Below are 16970 nucleotides of genomic sequence, written 5' to 3'. Positions count from 1 at the left end.
TGTCCTCTTTGGAAATAGCGTTGAGCCTACACTTGAAAATCATGTGTAAAACTATGTAAAGTAACGAGTGCGTAATATATATTGCTAAAAAATTTTAAATTTGCAAAAGGTGACTTCTTTAATAGAATATTCTTTTTTTAGAAATTATTTTATTCAAATTTTGTTTTTTCTTAACTATGGAGAACTCTATCCAACTAATGACAGATTCAATTTCCTTATTCTTTCAAAATAAATAAATAAATAAATAATTCTTATTCTAAAATATGCAACAAGCGTGCCAACATTACTACAGTACAAGGATTTTTGTACTGTAGTAATGTTGCATATCAACCATCTCGATTTTAAAATTTTAAGTTTTACTACATTTATTAATTAGGTTTTATTCATTTGTATTAATAATGTCGTAACACCATTTGGAAATACAAGTATCTTTTGAGATGTGTATATTGTTTAAGAACCCTTAGTTTCGTGCTTTAGACTGCCCCATAAGCATTTTAACTATCACAGTAAAAGTGTTGATACTGACTTTGTTGTTCTTCAATTTTACATCACAGCTCTAGAAAAAGAATGTTTAGTTATTTCTCTTTTGGGCCCATTTGAAATAAATTGAATCATAAGAAATTTAAATGGTTTTAAATTATATTATTGAGGCAACTGTACAATAGGTTTTGCATGTCTCCCATTTTCAAGTGGAAATATTCTTTAAAATTTGACGTATTGTTTAGTACCTTATTTTGTACCTAACATTTTTTTTATAAATATTATCCACAAATAACGACTAGAATAAGAAAATATATATAAAAAGCTTTTAAATTCAATAAGTATAAAGAGATTTTATACAAGCCTTCATTCGCTTGTGCACCAATTCCTCAATTGTATTCCTATAAAATATTTAATATAAAATAATCTATCATTTTTCAATACAAATTTGAAAAACGTACCATATTTATTATAAATGTTGTAGTTGCACGATTTTCCTGACCCAAGTTCTATTGATCAGGCCCTGGCCCAAAGCGCAACCCACAATAAATATTTGTAGAGGATGGGTCAAAGAACTTAGTTTCAGTGAGCCTATTCGGTTTGATACATGGATAACATTGTTGCAGAAAACCCAAGCACAAGAATGGATCTCTCACGTATATTTCTATTTCTTTAGTTCCTCATACAGTATTTTTTGTCCCCTTCTTTGTGGGACTCTACTACATTATATAGTTCCTCTCCTCTCATCCCAACCTTACATTTGTTGATCATCCAAGCATCTACTTGAGTACCTGTCCCATCAGACGCCCTCATCTCTCCCTTTGTGAGTTGCAGAGGCCAAGGCGGTACTGTTCAGGGGTCATTTCCTCATTAATGCGGCCAAGAGGGTGGTTGGGGCGCAATTAATGTGGTGGCAGCTCCCCATGAGATATTTTGGATTTTATTCATTTTATATGTTGGGAGGATGAACTGAAGTGGCTGGGAGAGCTCCTCGTCTGGGTTTCGTGATGTCCGAGGAGGAATTACTCCTCGGATAGGCTTCCTTGGCGTTTATTGGGGTTGAGTAATGTTTCATACGTGGCTTCTCTTCGGACAGGACGCTCCTCGGACGGGTCTGAATTTGGATTTGGCCCATTATTTCTGGGCCAGGCCCCACAATAACCCCTCAAAACTCCGGTTTTTATCTCATTCTGAGGAGGAAAAAACGGGGTTTTGATGTTTGGGAGAGGATGGAAATAAATAGAGCGTGTGGCGCGCGTGCGGTCCGTCACTTTTGACGCGCTACAATTTACGAGGCGCGGCCATTAACTTCTGGAGGCGTTATGTTCCCTCATCCAACGGTGTGGCATAGATCGAACGGCCATCGTTTTTTCTCGTGTTTTTAGGCGGGAGCGATCTTTTCTCTCTCCTCCTGGCTATATAAGACATCAGAGAGGTTCAGTTTCTTCTTTTTATCTGCATTTCGTAAACCCCAGAAGACTCCAGAGAACCCCATCGAATACCAAAGATATACCAGCACTTGCGTCCGTTACGCCATCGTAGCCGTTTTATGTGAAGCGTTTCGTCCAAGAGAGATTTCTAGGCGTCCCGTCGAGCGTTTTGTGAAAGTACCAGTATGTTTTGTTCATCTCGCCGTTTCAATTCCCTCCTCGGACTCTACTTTTCTTCTTAGTTTTTACTTTCGTTTCCCCAGTTCAGTTCCGATGGGTAGATTTGAGAAATTAGTAAAAACTTCAACCGCTATGGAGGCCTTTAGGGCAAAATACCACATTCCCCCGGGGGTTGGGCTGCGGTACTGTCCTCTTGAAGGAGTATTGACAGATAGGCGTGAGGGAGAAGTCGTTATCCCCATGATTGCTTTCATAGAGGGAGGGATGACACTTCCCATGCGTAGGATTACAAGGGAGTACTTGTTCAACCATAGGTTGATGTCGTACCAGTGTGCCCCGAATATGTTCAAGATACTAGGCTGTGTAGATGTCTTAAACGAGCGGATGAATCTAGGCCTTACTTGGCACGATGTGGCTTATCTATACGAATGTCATCGCCTCGGGGATGAGGGGTATTATCTTAAATCCCGGAACAAGGACGTTAGGTTGATCTCTTGTCTCCCAATATCCAATAAGACAGTGAAGAATGATTTCCTTATTGCTTCTGGGGAGTGGTTCGACGGTATTCATTGTCCAACTCGGGCAGGAAACCCAGGTGCGGCGTCTCTAGGATCGGTCCCTTTTGGGATAGGATTTAGCATTGAGGGGTTACACTTTTTGCTTTCTTTATAATTGGAAGATTTCGTGGACTAATCCCCTTTTCCTTGATTGTTTGCAGATAAAATTCACGTCGCCCCTCGGCTAAACTTTGTGAACGTGCTAGCGCTGAACTACCTTCTTAGGTCGGAGATCTACGTTTCCGAGGACGGGCAGTTGCGTGCTGCCCATCTGGTTCTGGGCTATCAACCTCTGAGCAGCTCTTTCCAGGCTATCGGTCACGCCATAAGGGCTGGTAGTCCGAGGTTGGCTAGGATTGACGTGTCCAGGGACGGGCTCCTAGCTGAACACGATCTGCCACCAGTTGTGTTGCCCGGTGTTAGAGATCCCTACTTGGCAAAGCAGCTACCTCCGCCAAACGAGCCTGGTGCTGCCGTTCAAGTTGAAAAGGAAGCTGAATCATCTTGTCTTTCCCTTGAGGCAGAGATAGACGAGTTTTATTTTGAGGAGGAAGTTCAACAGACCCCCCTGGTGGAATTTTCTGATCCCGAAGGAGAGCGGGACCGACATTCTGCAGTTGGTGTTCCTTCCATCGTTATCTGCTCGGACGATACTTTGGACTAGGAGATAGAGCCCATGGCAGGAAAAGGAAAAACTCTAAAGGAGCTGATGGCCTCCCGAGGGAAAGGCCAGTCGTCGAAAGGACAGTCATCAAAAGGACAGTCCCCGAAGGCACCAACTCCACCACAGAGCAAGACCCTCCCTCCTGTGGCCCCTACGGACACCTCGGACCTTGGCCTTAAGGTTAATCCAGACCTAAAGAAGAAAAGGCCGGCCGACACTCCTGAGGAGGGCGAGGTGGTTGCCCAGCCGACCAAGCAGCAAAAAACCACTCGCGCGCCAAGGAGCAGAAAGGGCAACTCCTCGGAGAGTCGGGACGAGGAGAATCCTGCAGAGGTACGCGCTGCCCCGCGTTTATGGGGCCCCAGGTTGGAGCTGGATGGGGTGGCCATCCCCTACAATGCTTCGATCCGGGAGTACAACCAAGGCCGGGCGGGATACGTGGCCGAGGCCTTAGAGCAGCCCCTACTCCTTCCTCGGGATATGGAGGCTTATAGGCGGTTCTCTCAGCCCGAGATTTTCCTTTCCCTTAAAAGGGATCTCGCGATGGTAAGTAATCCTTTTACTGTTTCATTGATTTATTTGGCCTTGTTAGATTAAAGCAATCTTGCTTCGTTTGTAGATTACTCAGCAGGTATTCGTGGTTGAGGAATTTTGCCGCGGTAACAGTAGTCGAGCTGAGGTCGAGATCCAGGCGCGGGCGGAGGTGGAGAAAACCTTGGGGTTCCTCCAGCACGATTATGCTGAACTCACGGACAAGTTCAAGGAGTCGGAGAACCGGCGCAAATCTGCAGACGCTGGTTTGAAGACTGCTGAGGCCCAGGCGGAGGACCAACGCAAGGAGCTGTTCGCGACCCAGATCAACCTCGCCACCGAGAAACAGGCAGTGCAGGACCTCAAGACTGCTCTGCAAAAGGTCGAGGATGAGCTGCGGCGGGTCAAAGAGGAGGCCCAGCTGATCCGGGAGGCCACAGAGGCTGAAAAGAGTGCCGCTCGCCAGCTCGGGGCCGAAGAGACAGAGGTGAGGCTATCCAAGAAGATCCCCGAGGTATGCCGGGAATATTGCGGCATCTCATGGTCTCGTGCCCTTGATGCTGCAGGAGTTCCTGCTGACTCGGCGCTGAGACTGCCTGAGAGCATTTTCTATCCTAAGGAGATCCGAGAACATCCTGATGATGTCCAAGCGGCCTCTGAGCAGGATCCGGTGGTGCCTGATGCTGCATCTGCGCCTGATATGGCGAAAGATCATGTCACGGACTCTTCCATAGAGGTTTCTTCCCCTCAGCCCGAGTCAAAAGAAGATCCTCCTGCCCAGGCTTAGCTCTTTTAGGCTTCTTCTTTTTTTGTGAGAGTCGTCCTGTTTTTTCTTTATTCTTTTGTAAGGACCTCTTTTTCTAATGTACTCGGAATACTAATATGAAATATTCGCTTTGCTTACTACGGATGTATGCCAGTAACGCTCTTTTTTCTTTTCTTTTTTTTTTTTTTTAAACATTTGCAACGATGTAAATACAGGTAAATGGTTAAAACGAAGGGGGTTTTTGGGTTGCGATGGTGCCCGACTGCGCGAACGCCTTAAAATGATTTCCTTTAAGTAATAGTCCCCCAATCTATCATAAGTAATAATTTCCCCTAAGACTGTGGTCCGAGGAGCCATACAGGACTAGGTTCTTTTTAAAACTATGAATAGTTGCCTTAAGTATTAATTTCCCCTTAGTCTGTGGTCCGTGGAGCCATGCAGGACTAGGTTCTATTTAAAACTTATATGAGTAATAATTTCCCCCAAGTCTGTGGTCCGAGGAGCCATGCAGGACTTGGGTTCTGTTTAGAACTATAAATAGTTGCCTTAAGTATTAATTTCCCCTTAGTCTGTGGTCCGTGGAGCCATGCAAGACTAGGTTCTGTTTAAAACTTATATGAGTAATAATTTCCCCCAAGTCTGTGGTCCGAGGAGCCATGCAGGACTTGGGTTCTGTTTAGAACTATGAATAGTTGCCTTAAGTATTAATTTCCCCTTAGTCTGTGGTCCGTGGAGCCATGCAAGACTAGGTTCTGTTTAAAACTTATATGAGTAACAATTTCCCCCAAGTCTGTGGTCCGAGGAGCCATGCAGGACTTGGGTTCTGTTTAGAACTATGAATAGTTGCCTTAAGTATTAATTTCCCCTTAGTCTGTGGTCCGTGGAGCCATGCAGGACTAGATTCTGTTTAAAACTTATATGAGTAATAATTTCCCCCAAGTCTGTGGTCCGAGGAGCCATGCAGGACTTGAGTTCTATTTAGAACTATGAATAGTTGCCTTAAGTATTAATTTCCCCTTAGTCTGTGGTCCGTGGAGCCATGCAGGACTAGGTTCTGTTTAAAACTTATATGAGTAATAATTTCCCCCAAGTCTGTGGTCCGAGGAGCCATGCAGGACTTGGGTTCTGTTTAGAACTATGAATAGTTGTCAGTAGCCCAGCAAGCAGTGGATAATCATGAAAGAAAACGCATGCTAAGCCATTCTCATTAATAATAATATCTTCTGAGGTTATTTACATTCCATGGTCGGGGTACAGCTTTTTCATCTAAATCTTCTAGGTAGTAGGCGCCTATTCCGGCCACAGATGTGACACGGTATGGTCCCTCCCAATTGGGCCCCAACTTGCCCCAAGAGGGGTTCTTTGCGCTGCCAAGAATCTTCCTCATCACGAGATCACCTGGACCCAGAGGCCGTGGTTTGACGTTAGCATCATACCCTTGTCTCAGCTTCTGGTGATAATAGGCTATGTGAATCATCGCTTTTTCCCTTCGTTCTTCGACTAGGTCCAGACTCCGTTCCAATAACTCGTCGTTATCGTTTGGGGTAAATGATCTAGACCTTAGTGTGGGAAAGTTGTTCTCAATCGGGAGCGCGGCCTCAGCCCCGTAAGTCATCGAGAAGGGGGTCTCACCGGTCGATCGTCGCGGCGTCGTCCAATAAGTCCATAAGACGTGGGGGAGTTCTTCTACCCATCTCCCCTTTGCCTCGTCCAGTCTCTTCTTCAGTCCATTCACTATGACCTTGTTCACGGCTTCGACCTACCCATTCCCCTGAAGGTAGGCGGGGGTGGAATATCGGTTGATGATTCCAAACTCGCGGCAATACTCCCTAAAGTTTTTACTGTCGAACTGCAGACCATTGTCAAAAATGAGTGTACGCGGAGTCCCGAAGCGGGTGATGATATTCTTCCAGATGAATTTTTGGGCGTCCACGTCCCTAATGTTGGCCAATGGTTCAGCCTCCACCCATTTAGTGAAGTAATCCGTTCCGACTATTATATATCGCTTGTTCCCCGCGGCCTTGGGGAAGGGTCCAACTAGATCAAGGCCTCATTGTGCGAACGGCCATGGACTCGAGAGGGGGTTGAGAACTCTTCCGGGTTGGTGGATATTCGGGGCGAATCTTTGGCACTGATCGCACTTCTTAGCGTATTCTTGGGCCTCTCTCTGCATGTTCGGCCACCAATACCCTTGGGTAAGTGCCCTGTGTGCCAGCGATCTCCCTCCGGTATGACTTCCACAAATCCCCTCGTGTAACTCCTCAAGTAGAGATTCGGATTCCTCTGGAGGCACGCAGAGTAGGTACGGTCCAGAGTAAGAGCGCCGATATAGTTTGTGGTCCTCTGACAGCCAAAATCGAGGAGCATTCCTTCGTATCTTCTCGGCTTCCAATTTTTCTTCCGGCAAGACGTCGTTTTGAAGGAAGTTCTTTATGGGATCCATCCAGCTGTGACTCTTTCTGATCTGATGGACTCTGGCAGGGCCTCTGCTGATGGGACTTGCCTGGGCTAGATCTTCAACCAGGATTACTTGCGGCAGATTATGTGCCGAGGACGTGGCGAGAGTGGCCAGCGAGTCTGCATGGGTGTTGACATTCCTGGAAATGTGTGTCAGATTGAAGGACTCAAAATTCATCTGCAGCCGCTTGACTTGTCCCAGATACTCCTGCATCCTAATATCTCGGGCTTCCAGTTCACCCATCACCTGTCCGACTACCAGTCTGGAGTCCGAGAACGCTTCTATTATCCTTCCGCCCAACCTTTGAACCATCGTCATCCCTTGAAGTAAGGCTTCGTATTCGGCTTCGTTATTCGTAGCCGAGAATCCTAGCCTTAATGATTTTTCAATGGCAGCACCGTCCGGGGATATTAAAACTATCCCAACTCCTGACCCTCTCTGGTTGGCTGCGCCATCTACGTAGACCTTCCAATGCGTGTTCCTCCCTGTTGAAATCGCACCAACCGACTTCCCATCCATGTCCCTCTCCTCGGTTATTGTTTCTATGGAGGGCTCAGCAAACTCAGCTACCAAGTCTGCGAGGACCTGTCCTTTGATGGAGGATCTGGGCATATATTTTATATCAAAGGCTCCCAAGAGCGCACTCCACATGGCGATCCTTCCTGTATAGTCAGCGCTTCGAAGCACTGCTCGGAGGGGAAGCTGAGTCAGAACGATGACCGTGTGCGCCTGAAAGTAATGCGAAAGTTTTCGGGTTGCGTGCACTATTGCTAGAATTGTCTTTTCTAAAGGCAGGTATCGCACCTCGGCCTCATGTAGTGATTTGCTCACATAGTACACCGGTCGCTGCACCCCATTATCATCCCGTATCAGTACCAGGCTTACAGCGTGGGGAGCTACGGCGATGTAGGCAAACAACACCTCATCTGCCTCAGGGCTGGACATGATGGGTGGTCGGGACAGGTAGTCTTTGAGTTGTTGGAAAGCCTGAACGCAGTCCTCCGACCATGCGAACTCTTTCCACTTGTTTATCAGGAGGTAGAAAGGCCGACATCGATCCGCCAATCTCGATATGAACCGGTTCAACGCCGCAATCATACCAGTGAGCTTCTGTACTTCCTTCGGATTCCGAGGAGCCTGTAGGCTGTTAATGGCTTTGATTTGATCGGGACTTACTTCTATTCCCCTGTGGGTGACCATATACCCTAGGAATTTCCCAGACCCGACCCCGAATGAACATTTGGAGGCATTCAGCCGCAACCGGTGCTCCCTTAATATAGTGAAGATTGTTCCGAGGTCCTTCACGTGCTCGGACACCCTTCTACTCTTGACAACCATATCGTCTATATAAACCTCAATGATCTTGCCCAGTTGTGGTTCAAACATCCGAGTCATCATCCTTTGGTAGGTTGAGCCTGCGTTCTTTAGCCCAAACGGCATCACCTTATAATGATAATTTCCGATGGGCGTCATGAAAGCCGTTTTCTCTTGGTCCTCTAGCGCAAGGGGTATCTGATGATAGCCTTGGAAAGCGTCCAGGAAGCTCATTCGAGGGTGCCCCACGATTGCATCCACCAATCGATCAATTCGGGGTAGGGGGAATGGGTCCTTCGGGCACGCCTTGTTCAGGTCCTTGAAGTCTACGCAGACCCTCCACTTCCCTATCTTCTTCTTTACCACAACAGTGTTTGCCAACCACTCTGGGTAAAAGACCTCTTTGATAGCCCCCGCTCTTTTTAGCTTTGCCACTTCGTCTTTTACGGCACTAGCATGTTCCTTTGAAGGGCGTCGTGGTGGCTGCTTCTTCGGAGTGGAAGAGGGGTTGACGTTCAGGTGGTGACAAATAAGGCTAGGATCGACGCCCGGGGCGTCGTAGGCGTCCCATGCGAACACGTCAACATTTTCTCTAAGAAATCTGACCAGTTCCTCCTTTTCTTGAGAGGGCAATTCAGAGCCGACCAGGAAGAACTTCTCCGGGTCGTCGTTGACAGCGATTTTATCTAAACTTTCATACCTTATCTCCTCGGCCAGTCCGTCGTCTTGCTCTGCCGAGGCGGCTGATTGCTATAAACTTTCAGGGGCCGAGGACTCGGCAGGGGGCCAGTGTAAGACGGCGGCCACCATACACTGCCTGGATACGGCCTGATCTCCTCGGATCTCTTCTACTTGTCCTTTGGATGGGTATTTCACTTTCTGATGAAGTGTGGAGGTTACGGCCTCCAAGGAATGGATCCATGGCCTGGCGACTATCGCGGTGTAGGGTGAGTAAGCGTCAACGACGATAAAATTCACCTCCACCACCTCTGCCCCAGTCTGTACGGGTAGTCGGATTTGTCCTTTTGGCGTAACCATTCTTCCTCCGAAGCTGAGAAGGGGGGAGTCATAAACTGCCAAATCTTCTGGCTTCAGGTTCAGCCCCTTGTATAGATCAGGGTACATTATTTCTACTGCACTTCCCGAATCCACCAATACCCTTTTCACGTCAAAGCCCCCAATCCTCAGAGTGACCACCAAGGCATCATCGTGAGGTTGAATAGTTCCTCTCTTATCCTCATCCGAGAACCCCAGTATCAAAGAGCTTCCCTTTTTTGTCCTTTTGTGTTCCCTTTGCCTGCTCCCGGAAGGGAGCCGATCAACAGCTAACACCCTGGGGATGGGTGGTCCCGTTCTTCCTGGTGCGGCGAGGATGACATGTATCGTCCCGGTGGGTGGTCTTAAGGTCACGTCCTTTCGAGGCTCTTGTGTTGCTTGGCTGGTGTGGCCACTCGACGGGTGCAGCAGGTGACGTAACTTTCCTTCTCGGACCAACTGATCTAGATGATTCCACAGATTCCTGCAATCCTCAGTAGTGTGCCCATGGTCTTGATGATAGTGGCAGTACAGGTTCTGGTTACGTTTGGAAGGGTCTCCAGCCATCTTTCCCGGCCACCTGAAATAGGGCTCATCTCTTACTTTCTCTAGTACCTATTGTACGGGCTCTCTGAATATGGCATTCACTGTTTGCGGGTTACTCTGCCCGGCCTGTCGCGAAAAATCTCTCCTCGGCTGACTAGGGTTGTGCCGTTCTGACCTGAAATCATTTGCTTAGGGGTGGATAACCTTCTCCTTTCCCTTCCGTTGCAGCTGATCTTCCTCCACTCTTTTGTACTTGTCTATCCTATCCCTCAACTGATCAACGTTGGCGACCGGTTTACCAGTGAGGGATTTCCTTAAGCCATGGTCGGTGGGGAGGCCGCTTTTGAATGTGCTGATAGCGACAGCATCATGGTTGTCATCCAGGTCATTATATACTTCCCAGTATCTATCGGAGTATGCTTTCAGAGTCTCTCCCTCGTGCATGGACAAGGACAATAGCGAACCGAGGGGCCTGGGGACTCTGGTGTTGGTGATAAAGCGGGAGCAGAAATCCCGAGTGAGCTGCTTGTAAGAGCTTACAGAATTTGTCTTCAGGCCGTTGAACCACCTCATCACCATTGATCCCAAGCTGGACGGGAAGATTTTACACATGAGGGCTTCGTTTTGCGAGTAAATCGCCATCTTTTGGTTAAATTGGCTCACATGCTCTACCGGGTCTGATCGACCGCTATAGATGGCGAATGCTGGTTGGTTGAACCGTCGAGGCAGCTTAGCCCCTTCAATTCTATTCGTGAAGGGGGACCTTGAAACCTGATCCAACACCTTCTTCATGGCGTCGTTTCCCGAACCCTTGCTAGATGTGCTCTCATACTTCCGTACAGGGCGTGGTTCCTTTTCGTAGGTAAAGGTTTCACTTGGGGGGGTCCTTGACCTCTGTCTGTAACTCACATCCTCCGCATTAGAAGATTCGCCTGAGTCAGAGGGAGATTGTCTTCGCCGCACGCGTCGTAACTCCCTTTTTAGGTCATCTATCTCTCGCTGCATGGCCTGGTGACTATTTCGCCTCTGAGACACGTGACTTCCTATCTGAGTGTGACTCTGGCTGGTCCGGGTAGTATGCATACTTCCCTCATGGTTTCCCCTGGGGCCTGGGTTGACGAGGTTATTTTGCCTCTAGGACTCGGCGGGTTGTGTCCGTTGGGAATTAGCCTGGTGAGAATCCTCCTGGTGCGGAGCCAGTTCTGCCATGCTCGACCGTTGCACTAGCTGATGCTTTAGTTCTCTCCACAGACGGCGCCAATTGTAGTTGCACGATTTTCCTGGCCCAAGTTCTATTGATCAGGCCCTGGCCCAAAGCGCAACCCACAATAAATATTTGTAGAGGATGGATCAAAGAACTTAGCTTCAGTGAGCCTATTTGGTTTGATACATGGACAACATTGTTGCAGAAAACCCAAGCACAAGAATGGATCTCTCACGTATATTTCTATTTCTTTAGTTCCTCATACAGTATTTTTTGTCCCCTTCTTTGTGGGACTCCACTACATTATATAGTTCCTCTCCTCTCATCCCAACCTTACATTTGTTGATCATCCAAGCATCTACTTGAGTACCTGTCCCATCAGACGCCCTCATCTCTCCCTTTGTGAGTTGCAGAGGCCAAGGCGGTACTGTTCAGGAGTCATTTCCTCATTAATGCGGCCAAGAGGGTGGTTGGGGCGCAATTAATGTGGTGGCAGCTCCCCATGAGATATTTTGGATTTTATTCATTTTATATGTTGGGAGGATGAACTGAAGTGGCTGGGAGAGCTCCTCGTCTGGGTTTCGTGATGTCCGAGGAGGAATTACTCCTCGGACAGGCTTCCTTGGCGTTTATTGGGGTTGAGTAATGTTTCATACGTGGCTTCTCTTCGGACAGGACGCTCCTCGGACGAGCCTGAATTTGGATTTGGCCCATTATTTCTGGGCCGGGCCCCACAAATGTGAACATAAAATTCATTATCTTTTTATTTGTTTAAAATTTATGTTTAGATTTGTCAAGAACCATGTAACCCAATTGACTCCTTCTGGCATTTCTCACAGAAATTACCAGGGTTTAAATCCTCCCATCTCTATGGTTGTAACAATTATTTAAAAAAAACTATGTTTACATTTAAGTATAAGTTTATGTTTAGAAAAATAAAAGGTTGCGTTATGTAATGTAAGATAGATCTTTTAAACCAATGTCTTAAATTCTCATAATATATATATGACTAAAATAATGAATATCGTATCTTCAATTTGCTAATCAAATCCAAGAAATCTCTTTCTAGAAAGTTCTTTTCTCCACATTCTCTAAAGTGGCGATGATTAAAAGAGTACACTTGGTTATTTTCTTTGTTTTTATTTCCTTTTTTTATAGAAAGTTCTATACTTTTTGAGAAAGAACCCATTTGATGTGTTGAAGAAGAATATTGAGTGTTGATTTTCTACCCAAATTTCAAAATTTTTATGAGTGTAAAACATTGGGTTAGGTTTTTGGACATTTTTCCTATTATCTATTATATTTTTTTAAGATATGGGTTTTTTTCCTTCAGGTCAAGAACTCAGACTATGGATATTTGATGAACCAAAAGAACTGAAGAAGTATGGTGTTAATTATCAACTGGATGAAGTGAATATAGAATTTAGATGGGCCTACAGAGAGAGAGAGAGGAATAATATTCAAATCAACATGGGACATAACTGGTTTGGCTAGAGTCGTCATTTTTTTTTTCGTAAGGAGTATGAAAGTATTAATTTGTTTTCTCTAGCACTTTTGTTTTATTAAACTGAATACCCATCTTCCAATCTCTGTCATTTGGGATTAAATTTTTGTTATTGGTTTTTCCACTACTTCATATATATTTGTTGTGTTCAAAATCTGTAACTTCATCAAATCTTGCATTGGTACCTTGGTCCTTGTAACAAATTATATATACCACATATTGAAATTCTTCAATAATCGATATATCCTTGATAACATTACCAGATTTTTTTTTTATGGCATTACCAAAATTAATGTAATGTAATAACATATTATTAATTATTTCTACGCTAAAATGCAAAACACACCATCTAAGTTCTTCAGAGTTCATTTTAGTTCTCTAACTTTGCTTTCATTTATTTTGTTTTTTGAGTTTCAAATTTATTTAATTATGGAAACTCTGTCAACTTTCGTTAAATTTTTATTTTATTTTTATAAAAAAAATTGTGGAAACTATTTTTCAATTGAAAAATATGAAGAAAAAAAATTAAAAATTGAACAATTAACCACAACATATAATAAAAGTTGATGAAGAAGTCTTAATTGAATAAATTTAAAACTTAGAGGACTGAACTTAACAAATATAGAGTTAGAAGACTAAAATGAATTATGATAAAATATAGAGGATAAGTTTTGCATTTTAGCCCTATTTCTATTATCAATGATTGCTTTAATAAGTTATCTCAAGGATATAAACTAAGCTGCTTTGATAACAGGATATTAAAGTATTTCTATTATATCTTAGAGAAAGCTTCCATGAGATTGCTTTGTTTATGTTATTTTCATCTTAGTTTTTTCCTTCACCATTACAAATTTAGTGAATAATTCATTGGGCTTTGTTTTATTTGTTAGTGGGAGTGAGCCTTGATGCTACTTAAAAATATTCCAATTATTAATATTCACCAATTTTCAAGGTATATTGTGGGTGTATGTCCAATTATTGAAAGACAAAGAATATGCATTTTTTTGCCTATGAACTTAATGGTCTAATGTCACCTCCCTAGAAGTAGGGGGTCTTAAGTTCGAGACCTGGGAGTAGGGGTGGGGGTGGATTTAAGATATTTCTAACCATGGTAAAAAAAATTTAAAAGTAATATACATTTTTTTTATGCATTTTACTATTATTGTTGGCTCGATTACCTTTTAACCATTTTTGATAAATAAGTATATGAATACGGGGAAACTTTCATGGCCCAACTATAGTAGATAATGATATGTTGCTCAAATGAAGATGTAGCATTTAATTGAAGTGGCCTAGTGTGCACTTGCATAGTCCTCCTAGATTTTTTTTTTGGTTCCTATGTAGTCAATGTGATTTCTTTCAAAATAAAAAATGTAAAGCATAGTTTTTGTTAACTGTAGTTTATATATATAAATAAATAAATAAATATATATATATATATATAGGGTTGGGTTCAAGTTACACCTGGTGTAACTTTAAGCAATATTACACCATCCAATAACTTGTTATAGAATTCATATTTTGAAAATCCCACCGTTAAATTACATGTTCTATATGTTCTTAACATTCATGTCAATTTTTATGTCAATTGGATATTATTTACCATTCGATCCGTAAACTCATTTTTATGCATTATTTTAAACTACAAAAACTTGAATTTAAACGATTGATTGATGACATGGCTATTAATCTTTGAACACCTTGAAATTTTGCAAACATAGAGAATATACAAAGATAATGTAATCTAATAGTGGATTTGTCAAAATTTACATCCAATTAAAAAATATTGAGCGGTGTAATATTACTTAGAGTTACACCAGGTGTAACTTGAACCCAACTCATATATATATATATATATATAAATATATGTATACAATTATAATTTTTTTAAAATTTAGTCTACAAAAATAAGAGTTGGCCCCCCATATATTTAAATCAATCCAATGATGCTCTTAAAAAACAATAATTAGTCTAATAGTTATAGAGATATAACTTAACTTTTCTCAATTCTATTTTTTATTATAAAATGTGTTCTTATAATATAGAAATTCTCAATACAACAATCTCTCCCTCAAATATTTTCAATAAGATTAAAATTGTAATTTGAAAGTTACAACAATCTCTCCCTCAAATATTTTCAATAAGATTAAAATTGTAATTTGAAAGTTGAACTGGCTCCAAAATAAGATTAAAACTGTAATTTAAAATTTTCTTATAAAGAAATTTCCAAAATTTTATACATAAGATCTTTAAAAATGAGAAAGATACAAATAATTTTTTTTTTTAGAATACTAAGTATTTTAACATACACACACGGGGAGAGGGGAGAAGGTTTTTTAAAGAAACTTACAGTGGTGTATATCCAAAAGGGCCTAACTCTTAGATACACAGCACAGACTTTAAATCTCTATAACTCACACTCATTTTTCAATGTGAGATTAACCCACTATTTTTTCTTTTGAGAATACTAAGTATTTTAATACACACACACGGGGAGAGGGGAAAATGTTTTTTAAAGAAACTTACAGTGGTGTATATCCAAAGGGGCCAAACTCTTGGATACACAACACAGGCTTTAAACATCTATAACTCATACTTATTTTTCAATATGGGATTAACCCACTTAGATACAAATATTATAAAGTAATATATTATAGTTATTATAGCTTGCTCTTACAATTGGTTTAATAGTATTACACCAAAAAAAAAAAAGAGAATAAATATACAATTTTGCTTACATATTCAATCTTTATACAATACTTTTCAAGAATCTATTTCTTCTCTTAGGTTCTTCCCTCTTCTCGACTTCTTCAAACTACTTAATTTTTCACCAAATTTTATAAGTATAACACCAAATTATAGCAGTTGATCTAAAAGATGACAATGTAAGGCCAAACTATTAGGTAACACGTTAAATGCCCTTCTTTGTCCACAAAATTCAGGATTTTGTTATATTTCGTTGTTCAAATACAATTTCACACATTTTATTAAGAAAAGAACAAAACAAAAGAGCCTAGTCATTATTATCAATCACCCACCTAATCTAAAGGAAGAATAGCACCAAATTTGTCCACTCCAACCATGCGTAAAATTGGATAGAGTGGAGCTCCTGCAAATAATTCAAGCATAACTAAGTGTTACATGTTCTAAAAAAAATTTAAGCATAACCAAATCGTTTCAGCAGCATCATGACAAAGATTTTGCGAGCTCAAGTTTTAATTTTTCTTGATTTCTTTATTTTTCCCAAAATGGATTTGAAGATTTCTCTTAGAACTGGGAAGCATTCAACATTAGCTCCACCACGCAAGCCACCAGAGTCGCTGTTGGATCCTACTTTTCGCAATCTCAAGGTTTATTTCTCTGGATTTTTTTTTTCCCCAAAATGGATTTCAAGATACTGATTTTTCATGTAACTTTGAAAATTTTCTTTTAACCCTTTTCATTTAGATTTATGTATCTACTCTATTGCGTGATAAGAGAAGTAGATAGATCATCATAAAGTTGTACTAGTTTAAGGAAAAAATTGCCAAACAGACTATTTCTGTGAAAAAGTTAGGTGTGTGGCACGTGTTCAAAGTTATTTAGTAAGTTGGACTCTTTTTGAAAGTCGAGTTTGGCAAACTCGACTTTGGGCTAGAAAACAGACACTATAGTGGCGTTTTTTTTAGTGGCGTTTGTCAAAAACGCCACTATAGGTTCCCTATAGTGTCGTTTTCTATAAACGCTGCTATATCCACTAAAAAAACGCCACTATAGTGTTCATTTTCCAGCCCAAAGTCAAGTTTACTAAACTCGACTTTCAAAATCAGTCTACCTTACTAAATAACTTTGAACGCGTGCCACGCGCCTAATTTTTTCCTAGAAATAGTCTGTTTCACAATTTTTTCCCTAGTTTAATGGACATAGCTTTGTATTGTAAAATGCTATTTTGGTTTTTCAATTTGATTATTTGAGTTCTTCCAATCTTTTCATTTGTTATGTGTATATTGCTGTTGATCTATTGCAATTTTGAGTTTTGTGAAGCATATATTAGTATGGAACAAGAGACAAACTATGGATGGTAAAATCTTACTTTTTGGACAAAGATAGATTGAACATTGGCCTAAATTAGTGTTCTTTGAAACGATAAACCCATTCATATGTATATATGTAACACTCATAGTGCAGGAATTTTAATATCAATCAAAAGATAGGCTAGTATATTAAGAAGCCAAATTTCTTACATTGTTGAGATGACAATGAGCATGCTTCTTACCAAACTTGTCTAGCTAGTTGAGCATTGTGAGTCTCTTATGGAGCTT

Source organism: Quercus lobata, chromosome 5 (assembly GCF_001633185.2).
Source record: "Quercus lobata isolate SW786 chromosome 5, ValleyOak3.0 Primary Assembly, whole genome shotgun sequence".
Lineage (NCBI taxonomy): Eukaryota > Viridiplantae > Streptophyta > Magnoliopsida > Fagales > Fagaceae > Quercus > Quercus lobata.
Note: the sequence above shows the minus strand (reverse complement) of the source record.